This window comes from Ailuropoda melanoleuca, chromosome 8 (genome assembly GCF_002007445.2).
Source record: "Ailuropoda melanoleuca isolate Jingjing chromosome 8, ASM200744v2, whole genome shotgun sequence".
NCBI classification, from domain to species: Eukaryota; Metazoa; Chordata; class Mammalia; order Carnivora; family Ursidae; genus Ailuropoda; species Ailuropoda melanoleuca.
Genome location: NC_048225.1, coordinates 44,104,901 through 44,118,566, shown reverse-complemented (window position 1 = coordinate 44,118,566; position 13,666 = coordinate 44,104,901). Strand labels below are relative to the sequence as shown.

Genomic DNA, 13,666 nt, shown 5'->3' with positions numbered 1-13,666 from the left:
CTTGAAGACTTGCCCTTGGGCAAGTGCTTAATGATGGCTAAGTGAAGAGAAACAGGATAGACACTCACACACTCTACCCGTCACTATATCTATTCTAGACACTGAAGACAGACATAGAAACATACACATACAGGGATATATGGAATATATATAATACATATTGAGTTCTCAGTCATTTGCAATCAAATTTATGAAATCCTGAGAACTCTTTGCTCTGAAGTTACATAGAGAAAGCTAAGCAGGGTGGTTGCTAAGTGACTGACTATAAAACCAGGATTCTGGTGCCCAAGTAGTGGGTAAAATCAGGCACCCTCCCCCATAAAAGATGTCCTAAAAAGGCCTGTCTTGGTTCAGACGTAGTTGTTTATTGGGAGGGAGTAGCAGGATTATATGCAAAGTCACTGCTCTTGCTGTTGTCTCTATGCAGATCCACCATGCTGGAAGGCTTCCATAGCTATCACACCAAACCCTCAGGTCCACGCTGGAAGGAAGCTTCCGTTATCATTCCTCCTTTATAGAAGAGGAACTGGGCTCAGAGAAGTGGCATAACATTGCCCCTGTCTCTCTTCTTAAATACTATGTCATATATGTGTATATGTGTATATTATAGGTATCGATCACAAACTGAGATAATGGAATTTCAAGTTTTCCTTTCAAAAACTAAAAACAGATGGGTCAGGTAATAAGTGTAAAATCTCATTATTCTTTCTTTTTTTCTCCTAGCAGAGGTAAATCTTAAATAGCCAAGCTATAACAGAAAACTGAAAATATTTAGGTAAAACAATTTATCCATAACTTTGATTTCAAATTTTTCATCAACAGAGGTAGACAGTAAATGCCTCCTAAAGACATGCTGTGTGAGAGAGAATTGTCAGGTACATCACACCGCACAGGGGCCGTGATGAGGGGAAACGTGTGTGTGTTGGAGAAAGAACATCCTGGGACTTAGGCAGGGTCAATTTTACTGCCAGACCAGTTGCTCCCTCGTGATGTGATGTTGGGCAAATCACTTAACCTTGTAGAGCTTTGTTCTCTTCATTTGCAAAATGAGGGTGAAGAAGACGAGTTTTCAGACCCCTGTCAGTAATACAATGCTCAGGTTCATACTGGTGAAAGAGCAAAATTCAGACCACAGCAGAATTTGGCTACAGTGGACCATGTCCATTTGGCTACGGGGGACCATGGCCCAGTAACCCATGAATACGACTTTCGTTTCACCTCAAAGCCTGGATAATTCCATCCCAACCCTGCAAGAACAAGTTAACAGAGCCAGTCCTTCAGTAGTGCTCAAGCCCCTCCAAAGAGTGTGGTATTTTACAATCAAAATTAAGTGTTCCAATTCTTTTTTTTTTTTTTAAGATTTTATTTTATTTTTTTCGACAGAGATAGAGACAGCCAGGGAGAGAGAGAACACAAGTAGGGGGAGTGGGAGAGGAAGAAGCAGGCTCATAGCAGAAGAGCCTGATGTGGGGCTCGATCCCATAACGCCGGGATCACGCCCTGAGCCGAAGGCAGACGCTTAACCGCTGTGCCACCCAGGCGCCCCTAAGTATTCCAATTCTTGACAGTAAACAGCAAACTGGGAGAAATTAGTTATTATTAGTTAGTCATAACACTATCAAAGGTTTACATAGCACTTACAATATATGCTAGGCACTGTTCTAAGTAGTTTATATCATTAACTCAATGATTTCTCACAACAACATGGGAAGGTAAGCATTTTACAGCTAAGGAAATAGGCAGAGAGAAACAAAATAATTAGTAAGTGGCAGTGCAGGACTCTACAAAGGCAGCCCAGTTCCAGGGTCCACACTCCGGACCTCCACACCACCCTGCCTGTCTTGGATAATGGTGTCACAAATCACAGGGTCATTCCCTAGATGGCCTCAGTGGTAACTTTATTTTTTAAGTCTCTGGCTCTTCCTACTTCTTTCTCTCTGACTCTCCCACACTCTCTGGCTTTGCTCATTTTCTAATCTCTGGCAGATTCAGCCCACAGATTTCTTCAGAATGAACTCCTCAAATACTGCAAGGAGAGGAGGCCCCTGAAGCCTCCAGCCTTCTGATGGGGCTGCTCAGCCTCAACAGCCTCGTGCCCCTGGGCAAACTTCTTGGTGTGGCCTGAGACAATGTCCTACAATCAACCCTCACAAAGTAAACAAAAATTCATCTTTCTTAAACCCAGGGAGAACTCTGAGGCAGCCAAAGGAGAAAAGAAACATTTCCCCAAGAAAAACATTTGATGAAGTCAGATAAATTGAGATTAAGCTTTGGTAAAAGTTTGATGGCAGAAATGGTGCAACACAATGGTCTGAAAATAGAGCTTGGGTTTTGTGAGCTGCTTAACCACTAAACTTCACATTCCTCTGCCTTATTCTTCTGTTAGGATGGCCAAAGCCACCAAGAGGAAAAAGAAGAGTGTGGTGAACCTCACGAATGTACTGAAAAAAGGAGTAAGTAAATCAACAGAAATGTGAAGACAAAAACCTTCTCTAAGAATATGATATTCTCTGCCTTGCTCATTTTTATTTTTTTATCTTAGGTACAAGAAGGGGGGGAGTGAAAGAAAACACCAAGAAGATCAAGGAAAACTCATCAGCCTGCAATGCTTTTTCACTTCCATTTCTGGGCCCATAATTATATTCTTCCCCCAAAATAATGGCTTTCAAATGCCACTACTACCTAGGCTGAGATACAAGGGAAATAAATGATTTCATCATGGGCTTAACTTTATTACATGTTCATTTTATTAAATTTACGCACATCAGAAGCATAGAAAATTAACCAGACTTCAACATTCATTTAAAAAGAAAAGAATTACACAAGAAAACCCCATCATCTTAAATCTTAGTTTTAATTTCTTCCTACGATCCCACAGAGCTGGTAAGGAAAACCATGTTTCCATCATCTGGATTTATAAACTAGCTCCGATCAGCCGTGGGAATGACGAGTTACTCACACCGCAGCTCTCTGCCTGCTGCAACACGCAGCATTTGGATGTATGGAAGGCAGTATCCTCTTATGTGGGTGTTACTTCTTATTTGAGCCAATCAGAAGTCCAGGTAGGTTGGGAAGAAGGGGGGAGGTGAGGAAAGGGCAATTGAAGCCAGGAGGAATCTCACACCCACGCCACACTGCACTGCCTACTCCCCAACACAGGGAGAAACAGGAGTGCCCCTGCAAGCTGGAAGACAAAACACCCAAGAGGTCTATTCTACATACTCAGTCTCACCTGAGGATAGAGGTTTTTGTAATTCTAAACAAGATGAAAACAAAAAGACATTTACTAAATACCAGAGTGGACAGGACAGAGTTTCATTATGAGCTCAAGCAAACAACACAGCTTGTTTGAGGGCAGCTAGAAATAAAAACCCTCTTTAGGGATAGAAAATAGAAGGAAAAGTGGGATTTTAGTTCTTCCTTAAATGGGCATTATCTGGCAAATGTCGAGTATCCTCCTAGGAATAAAAGTCTTTGTCTACCATTTTTATAAAAAGAAAAGCAGATCTTTAAGCAATTTTTGCAGAAACTTCTTCCATTCTTCTGTTTCTGAAATAATGCAGAAGACTGATTTTTAAGATTTTTTTTTTTTTTAAGCAGGCTCCACACCCAGCATGGACCCCAATGTGGGGCTTGAACTTACAACCCTGAGATCAGGACTGAACTGAGATCTAGACCTGAGCTGAGATCAAGAGTCAGACACTAAACCAACTGAGCCATCCAGACATTCCTGATTTTTAAGATTTTAAGTGAGATCTTTAATGATCACAGAAAGTTACAGGAAGCCTGAACTGGTCCAGGAGAATTAAAGAGAGTAAACGTTCAAATTTTAATTTTTGAGGTTTATCAGAGGCCACAGGAGCTTAAATGAGGTCTGGACTTCTAGTTTTTCTCCAAAGTGGTTATATACTAAGAGCTCCAGGCCACTGAAGTCTAGGAGCCAAAGGTAATTTTCATTTAACTATTTGTTAGTAGAATATAAGTAGTGCAATGCCTAGCTCAAAACATACCTGCTGAATGAGGAGGGCTAAATGAAAAAATAAAATTTGCCTCGAGGAGGGCCTAATGTTGGACACAACTATGCTACATAAATAACAAGAAAAAAATCCCATTAATATTAGTTTGGTTTGTAATAGGCAGAAATTAGAAATAACCCTGATGCCCTTCGACACGTGAACAGTGAAACTGTGGTATATCCATATCATCAGATATTACTAAGCAATAAAAAGGAACAAATTATAGCTACATGCAGCAAGTTGGGTGAATCTCAAGGAAATTATGCTGAATGTAAAAAGCCAATCCCCAAAGGTTAAACACTGTATTGTTCCATCTATAGGACATTCTTGAAATGGCAAAACTATAGAAATGGAGAACAGATTAGTGGTTGCCAAGGGGTTAGAGATGCAGATAGGGGAGGTAAGGGGGAGGTGGATATGGTTATAAAAGAAAAATGGGAGTGATCCCTGTGGGGATGGAACCAACGAGTATCTCCGTAATGGTGTTGGATACCTGCAATAAAATTGTATAGAACTTAATACACACGGGCACACATGATATTGTGCACACATGATATTAATGTCAATACCCTGGAGGTGATTACTGCACTATAGCTGTCCATGATGTTACTATCGCTGAAGAAAACTGGGTTAAGGGTACACAGATATTTCTTTTAATAGCATAAGAATCTACAATTATCTCAAAATAAAAAGTTTAATTAAAAAAATATCTTCAATCTCTCCTCTGCCACCATCGGAACCACTAATTTGAGACTCGTGTGTGTGTGTGTGTGTGTGTGTGTGTGTGTGTGTGTGGTTAACACATGAAACCTTTCCTAACCACCTACAGAGATTCCTCTCACCTCTAAACTCCCAATGTACCAATTGTTTTTATCACCCAATCTAACTGCTGTTCTTTCATTAAGGATAACTATTTCAGGACTCTGAATGTCCTAAATCTTTTTGATACCTTCTCAGTGCCTAGTACAATGCTGAGCCTAGAGACTGAATAAAAGTGCTTTTAATAAATGAGTAAATGAATGAAAGAATGTATACATTTTCTACTCCCTATAGTAAAGCTGGATAAACCAGAAATTCACGATGCTGCCGCTCCAATTTTCTGAACTTCAAGAGGTCAGGAACAGCTGTGCCCACTGCCTTACAGGCCTATTGCAAAATTAAAGGTCATCTGCATCTGGGCTACAGTAACAGTAAGACACATAGATTTTGTCAGAGCTGCACCGATTATTTGCTGTGCGACCCTGTGGCAGCTCATTTCTCTGAACCTCAGTTTTCCCATAGTAAAATGGAGGATAATACTTATTTTTGCAAGGTGAGTATGTGAATGAGACATGGTGTACATAAACAGCCAAGCTCAACGCCAGCCTACGTAGAAGCTCAAGAAATGTTTATATCCTTCCACAGTTACTTCTAGACACTAATGTTCACTTCATAGTTCAAAATGGTGGCCAATTCTAAATTTATGTCTTTTTAAATAAATAAGCAGAGTTCCCTTCATGTAGCACCTTTCTCTGAAAATCAGACTTTGCTTCCATTTACAATGGCAGAAGTCACATGGAGAAAGTGAATGGAGCTAGACGGTGGACTAAATGGGAAGAGACCAGTTTGAGTGGAATCTAATCAGGGCACTTACGGGTAGCTGTTATTGTACCGCAAGCCCCTCTCCCCGTAAATCACTACAGAGGGCTTGTCTTGGACTGGCTCCCCTCCCCCACAGTTCCATGCAATGGTCCTGCCCAAAGGCAACTTAGATATAGGGGAAGACACCCACAAAGCCTACTGAGCCCAAAAATGGTAGGCTGGTGGTCCTGAAGGGAAGGAGGGACTACCTATGTTTATTTTCTCTGCTTGGGAAGTATTTGTTTTCAGAGTAAGTCTACTGCTTCCTTCTTAGGGCTGGGAGTGCCTTGGTCCATTCTTACCCTAAAGGCGATAACTTTTCCCCTAAGTGTGCAGCTGTCTGAAAACATATTTGCTCTGGATGTGTCACGGGGTCATGAGGAGTTCTCTGAGAAATACTTTACACATGGGTGTCTCCAAGCCCAGGCAGTAGAGATATTTGCTGATCCATGAGGCAGAGATAGACAAACACTGGATATAGTTCCAGGGTCCAGGTTTTAAAAGAATATACTAGCTCAACTGGTCAGTCAACAGCATTTCAAGCCTCGATTATATATTAGGCCTCTGCTAGAAACTGAGGAAGAAACATGCATGACTATGACAGCAAAGGTCCCCTTCCTTTAGGGGGCTCACGTCTACTTTCACATACTCACATGTGTTTGCTTAACTTTCACCATAATGATCTTGCATGACACAAGAGCACATTTTGTCAAAGCAAAGGTCTTAAAAATAGGTAGAACATCATTCCAAGCATATCCTCTATAACTAACAGAAGCGTATGAAATAGAATACAAAGATATGTATATAAAGGTGTGTCCATCTTAAACAATGAAGGTATGACGTATACCATAGATTTCAGAAAAGATGAATGGCTGTTCAGAAGGATTATAAACTTTAAAGCTTTATGAGTTTTATTCTTTTCCTTATTTATACAATGAATGATAGCATACACTTACTAATTAATTGCTATGTGCCAGGCACTATACTAAGCCCTTCAAAGAATCAGCTCATTTAACCTTTAAAACAATCAAAAGTGATGTACCTAACATTTTTCCTATTTTGTAGCCAAGGAAACTTCAGCTTATAAACACCAAGGATATAAAACCAGAATTATCTGATTCAGGACCAGTATTTCTGACCTTCACAACAAGCTCCACTATTATACGCTTTCTTGTTGTAGAGAAGGACAAGGTTATTATTGCTATTACTGAACTAAGAAAGTATACAGTTTTGATCTTTCAAACATATTTAGGTTGCACCACACAAACTGTCAAAATACAAATATTTTGTCCCACAGAAATGGCAATTTCACTTGGTTCAACCTAATATAATACGAAGACACAGAATGGCAGGTGCCTAGCCCCAGCACAGACCCTAGCTAGCTGTATGACTTTGGGCAAATCATTTAAGATTTGTATCTTCACTTCCTTGACCAAGTAAAATGAAGACATTGAGCTGAATGCATCTTTAGTCCCTTTCCATTCTATAATTACAAGGGAAAAGGGGGAGAAGCACCGTAATTCATCTGTCCAATAATTATTTATTAAGTGACTACTACCTAACACTGCTTTCTCTTTCTTTCTAAATTCATCTGCATTGTAAGGACAGACTCCCAGCAGCTTCCTCTGATTCCTGGGTTCCCAAATGTTAGAGAGAAAGAACAGTTTGAAGATCCTGCTAGCCTGCTAGTTAGGGAAACTGAGGTGTGCCCTATGGTGTTGGCAGCTCCTGCCCCATCACACTTTCACAGCGGATGAGAAAACCAAAGGACCCAGAAATCACTTTAGGATAAAGAGGTGAAGTATGGTGTGGAAGAAGAAATGGCGAACAAATGTGTATCTTCCAAGGCAAAGAACTCTCAGTAAATATTCTGGCTCACAGTGAATTCCAAAAAATATTCCACTCCTTTCTGAACTTCATTTGCACCTCTTCAGGAAGACATTTAAGTTTATTTTAGTTTAAGTTTAAACTAAATTTAAAATAAAAGAACAAACAAACAAAAACTCCAGAAAAGAAGAGCCCTCAGCTTTGCTGGATAGAGCACTTGAGAACCTAGTCCCAACCTTTGTAATGATTGAGGACCGGGAGTGGAGGGTTTCAGAAACACCTACCGCAGGCCTGGGGACTGATTCCACACCTGGCTGTGCTACGTACTAGCCTGGACTTATCATTCAACTTGCCTCTGCCTCAGTTTCCTCATCTGTAGAAGAAAAACTGGGATAAATGATCTCTACACAGCCCTTTATCTATGTTTTTACCAGCTAATCTGCCATCTGTTCCTTTTGCCCTGCCCACTGTGAACACAGCAAACAGCTGTTTTTCACCACGCCTACAATAGCTCTTTAAATACATACTTGAATACTCGTAAAAGTGCCCACTTCATTGCCTCTCCTCTGGCCTAAATCAAAATCTTGGATGAAGTGGGGTTAGCAAGTTATTGAGAGTAACTCATGTGGGGTCATATGCCTACACTTTTGAGCTCATAAGGAAGAGAATACATGCAGCAAATACTGTTTGCTTTCTCAACTTCTTCAAACTGAGACCCAATACTCTCAACCTGATTCCCTGGGAGTTCTACCAGCTGTTATAGGAATACAAAAGCTGCAAGAGAAGGGGATTAATAACTCTGACATGCTGACAGTTTAGTTGAGATCAAATGTACACGCAGTATGTAACCAGTGAATTCTATAGGACAGATTATTGTCATGTGCTAAATTTAGGTGGATATCCAGTAGGAGTCAAAGAAAGCCAGATGAACGAGGTCAGATGATGGGTACAGTCTGCTCCAGGGAAAGCCTATTGTTCTGTAGAAGATTAAACTCTTTGAGTCATCGAAAGCGACTTAACTTGCCGGGGAAACCGTGACACCAACCCAGCCTCTAGTGGGGAGTGGTGTTCAAATTAGCCAGATCCTGTGCTCTACCAATAGAGCTCCCTCAACCCACTCTTCTGGAGTAGTTCAGAATCAGCTATCTCACAGAGCAGTGAGGGGAGCTGATGGCCTAATGTCCTTTGCCCTTCTGTCTTCTATTCCAAGTCAGGGTTGCTCATGTCTCTCTTAACCTATAGCTTAATCTTCTAGTCCACTTAAAGCAAACCATCTTTAAATGGGGCTCCTGTGAAATGTGTCACTCTAAGCGCCTTCAAGTCTCCAGAAGGATTTTTTTTCCTCTTCAAACAAATACCTTTTAGAAACAATAAACCAAAGAGACAAAATGATTTCACAAGAAAAGTAATCATGAAAGCAAACTGTTTGTTAATAAACTGCATCCCCCCAACCCAGATTCTTAGTTTCAGAGTTTGTTTGTTTGTTTGTTTTTTAACTTTCCTCTTCATTACAAAATATAAATACTTAGAAGGAAGGAAGTCATTTGACAATTGTTATTAATCAAAGTCTATGTTTTCGGGATGAGTCGTTTTATTTTGAGACTGAATTTAAAACCTTCTCCAATAGACAGACATGGAGAAATTTTCAGCCACCTCAAATTTTGATAACATTCATGAAATGTAAATTGATATATCTCATAACCTGTGTTTTATAAACTTGTCCTTAAAAATTAAGGGCATGTTATCAACACTTTCTGTCATGGAAATTGTTCCAACAGGCAAATAAATAGGCATTTCCATGGATAAGGGCTCACAGCTGTCACATTATTTAGTTCTGCACAAATGAAAAATCCTATTACCAAAAAAAGGCTTGAGAATCTATGGCTGGAAGCTGGCAAGCAATTTCATTTTCACATTGTTTTAGTCAGTATCCTCCCTCAATATAAATATGAATCCTGCAAAATATTTAATTAAAAATAACTATGTGGTCTAAAAAACAAGTCCAGCATAACTGGAAAATGTCAAAATGAGAAGTTATGCTCTGCCATCTTTAAGTGATGATGCTATACAGTTCATTAGAGAATAGAGCTCACAGTTCCTCAATCCCCATGCTCCAAAGTCTCAAAATTGCAGATTCAAACTCTAAAGGACAATAGAACAAGCAGTAAACCTCCTACTTCCTCAAGGTCACAGAGTAGACTTTCATAGCCCCAAACTCAAAAGAACCCAAATTCCCAAATAGACATCATGTATCTCTATGAACTGGTTCCCCATTGAGGGAACTTGAGTTTACAAAGTCTAATCTGCTTATGTGGGCTTGATTTCTACGATTTGGTAACTTGAGGAAAGGAAAAAAAAATCACATTATTAGGGAGGAGGACAAGACTCAAACATGAGTTCTTTCTGATAAAAATTTAAATAATTATTTGAGGTTTACATAGAAGCAAAAGAAAAAACAGAATTTCTAGAAATTGCTCCAGGAATTCATGAAAAGTGGAGTTCTTCATCTGTATTTTCCTTTTAATAAAAAAATCAAGAAATACCAAGAAATAGATGGCCTTTAAAAATGCCATTTCCCTCTAATGATTTTTGACATGAACACCAAGACCATTCAGTGGCAAAATGACAGACTTTTCAACAAAGGATCTTGGGAAAACAGGATAACCACATGCAAAAGAATGAAGTTGGGCCCTTACCTAACACCATATATGAAAATTAACTCAAAATAAATCAAAGACCTAAATGTAAGACCAAAAACTAAAAACTCTTGAAGAAAACACAGGGGAAAACTTCATAATATTGGATTTGGCAGTGATCTCTTGGCTATGACAACAAAGGACAAGCAACAAAAGATAAAAAAATAGACAAATTGGATTTCATGAAAATAAAAAATTTTGTGCATCAAAAGACACTATCAACAGAGTAAAAAGGCAATCCACAGAATGGGAGAAAATACTGAAAATCATGTATCTGATAGGGGATTAATATCCAGGATATATAGATAACTCCTAAAATTCAAGAACAACAACAAATCCCAATTCAAAGTGGGCAAAGGACTTGAAGGGACATTTCTCCAAACAAGACCTACAAATGGTCAATAAGCACATGAAAAATATTCAACATCACTAAACACTTGAGAAAGTTTAAATTAAAACTACAGCAAGTTATCACCTCACATCCATTTGAATGGCTACTATCAAAAAACCCAGAAAATAACAAAGTGTTGACAAGGATGTGGAGAAACTGAAACCTTTGTGTACTGTTGGTGGAAGTCTAAAATAGTAGAGCTGCTATAGAACACAGTATGGCAGATCCCCCAAAAAATTAAAAACGGAATTACCATAAGATCCAGTAGTCCCATTTCTAGGTACATATCCTAAAAAATTGAAAGCAGGGTCTCAAAGACGTATGTGTACACCCATGTGCATAATATTATTCACAACAGCTAACATGTGAAAGCAACCCAAGTGTCCGCGGATGGATGAATGGATAAGCAAAACGTGGTATATACATACAACTGAATATTATCGAGCCTTAAAAAGGAAGGAAATTTTGGTATATGCTACAACTTAGATGAGTTTGCGGACACTATACCAAGTGAAATAAGCTAGTCACAAAAACAGAAATACTGTATGATTCCACTTATATGAGGTACTTTGTCAAATCAGAAAGAGGGAAAGGAGAATGTGGTTGCCAGGGGCTGGGGGTAAGAGAGAACAGGGAATTATTATTTCGTGGTTATAGAATTTCAGTGCAAATGTAACTTAACCAATGTGAGTTCACTCCTTGGTGAGTCACAGAGACTATACCAGGTGAGTTGTCACACAAAGAAAAAAATTTTATTTGCAACAAATAAGGAGATCACGTGGAATAGCTTCCAAAGCCATGGCTCTGAGAGTGAGGGAGAGAAAGAGAATGGGTACCTTTGGTTCAGGGTTAGGATGAATATTCAGATAGGGAAGCTCTGTCATCCTATGTAGAGGCAGGCATAAGGGCGTACCTGTGACTTAAGGAAACGTGCCTATACATATACTGTATGTTATGTAAATGAGATGGGGGCTCCTCTTTAGGCGGAGATTTTAGTATTACAATGAGGCAAAGGCAACTGCCCGTCATTACAGGGGTCACTCCCCTGGAGTCAGGGGTTTGGCTCAAAAGGTCTGGGTGGTCTGGGTCAGCAGGTGTCATCAAGGCAGTCGGCATCACCTGAAGGGTGGTTTCAGGTTTCATTTGCCTGAGGTAAGAGGAAAACTGGAAAGAAGAGCTGAAGGAAAAACATTAAGACAAAGGTTAGTGAGTACAAGCAGGTGGGCAGTAAAGATCAGGTGACAGAAAGAGTTATGGAAATGGATGGTGGTGATGGCTGCACAACACTGTGGGTGATGCCACTGTACATGTAGGAAAGGTTAGAATGGTAAATTTTGTATATTTTACCAAAATTTAGAAAAATGCGGAAAATGCCTACATTCCTATTTCCTTATAATACCACTAAGAAGAGGTTAAGTGGCTGTCAGGTATCCACGTTTACATTTCCGAATTACCACTCACGTAAGCGACTTAGCCTCTCTGTTCCTCATCGGTAAAATATTTACTTGAAAGTGTGAGGTGCGATGAGATGAGTTTGCATGTGTAAAGCACTTAGTCTAGCGGAGTAAACACTACATATTCGGTGTGTTGTTACTATCACCACCACTAAATCTATTCTCTGTAATCTACATAAAATTGCATCCTACCAAGGAGAAACCATTTGCATTTCATTCTCTGAAAGATGATGGATCGCCCATCCCCAGGTTCAACACCTGATTGAACAATAACTGAATATTCTCTTCCTTGGCCAGAGCACACTCATGGCAACTGAGTCCCTTGGGCAGCAAGAGAAGTAAGATACTTACACCCGATCACATTCATTCAGCAAAACATTAACTGTGCACCTAGTCTGTGCTGAGCATCGTACCAGGGCTGATTTTATTTGTTCATGGTCAGCACTGGACACTGCCGTCTCTGGAACCCCAGCCCTTGTTTCTTTACCAAAGTGTGCTCATCATCTGAAAGAAATGTTGTATGAAAGCATTTCCCAGGATGAAATTAACAAGAATACCAGAGGGCACCCCCAACTGCCCGTTTCTATTTTCCTCCCTATAGTTCTATTAATAAAAAAAACAAAAACAAAAAACTCCCCATTTACTTTCAAATTTAATGAAGCCAATTGTTTCCAGATAAGTTTTTGCCCAAAATCTGTCAAGAAGGGAGACTTCAGGCCAACTTGGCAAAACCATGGAGCAGACCCTCTCCAGCCTTCCCTGGGCAGGAACAAGAACAGAGGCAAGAAGGCCGCTGGTGCTGTGCGGGGAGACCCGGGACCGGGTAGGAAGGGCACACACGTGTACAGAGCATGCACAAAAGCTACTCTCCTCTCAAACTTCCGGCTGGGCACCAGCAGCGAACACTTCTTAAAACTTAACATTGACGGAGGCCCAGATAAGATTTAGACACTTGTTAAAGTGATAGGGTGATGAAGTGATACGATGATTAATTATTATTTTATGAAGTCACACCATGTGTTCAGGCAGCACAGAGGTAAAAAAACAAAAACAAAAAGCACTGCTTTGGGAGTCAGACCTGGGCTTGCGCTCCAGGGCTATTTCATAGCTGTGTGACTCTGGGAAAATATTAACTTCCCTAAGTTTCATTTGTATATGGCTTAAAATTCCTGCCTTTGAGGGTCTTTGTGGGGATTAAAGGAAATGACTCTCACCACACACCTAGCTGATGTCTGACACAACAGAAACCCAACAGGAAGGACACTCTGCCCACCCTTTATTTTCAGGCAGGAAACATGTCACAAAGAACTCAAATCTAGATTTAGAGGAATAATGAGAATCAATCCCAGGCAAATATTGTCCCTAATTTTTCTAAGACTCTAGTTCTGACAGCTGATGTTTTGGCGACTCTGACAGTACTTGAGATATTAAAAAAAAAAAATCCAAAAAAACTCTTCTCCAGTAGCTCTTTCTAACCCAAATTTTATAGTGGGCAATCAAGAAGCCTTCAGCTTTATTCCACAGAGCACCATATAGATTCACAAGGCCATGTACGTACTGATCTTATGAACTGGGCTCCTCTTACATGTAAAAACCAATAAGCTGAGTCTTTCATATCTCTGAAGTCTTGGAGAAGAAAAGAAAAGAAAAGAAAAGAAAAGA

General features: G+C 39.9%; 1 protein-coding gene across 16 annotated transcripts in view; it reads right to left on the bottom strand.

Annotated features, from left to right (window-relative positions):
• The window catches only part of SYTL2 (synaptotagmin like 2), a 117,082-nt gene that overhangs the window by 87,846 nt on the left and 15,570 nt on the right, over nt 1-13,666 (bottom strand). The window lies entirely within an intron of this gene.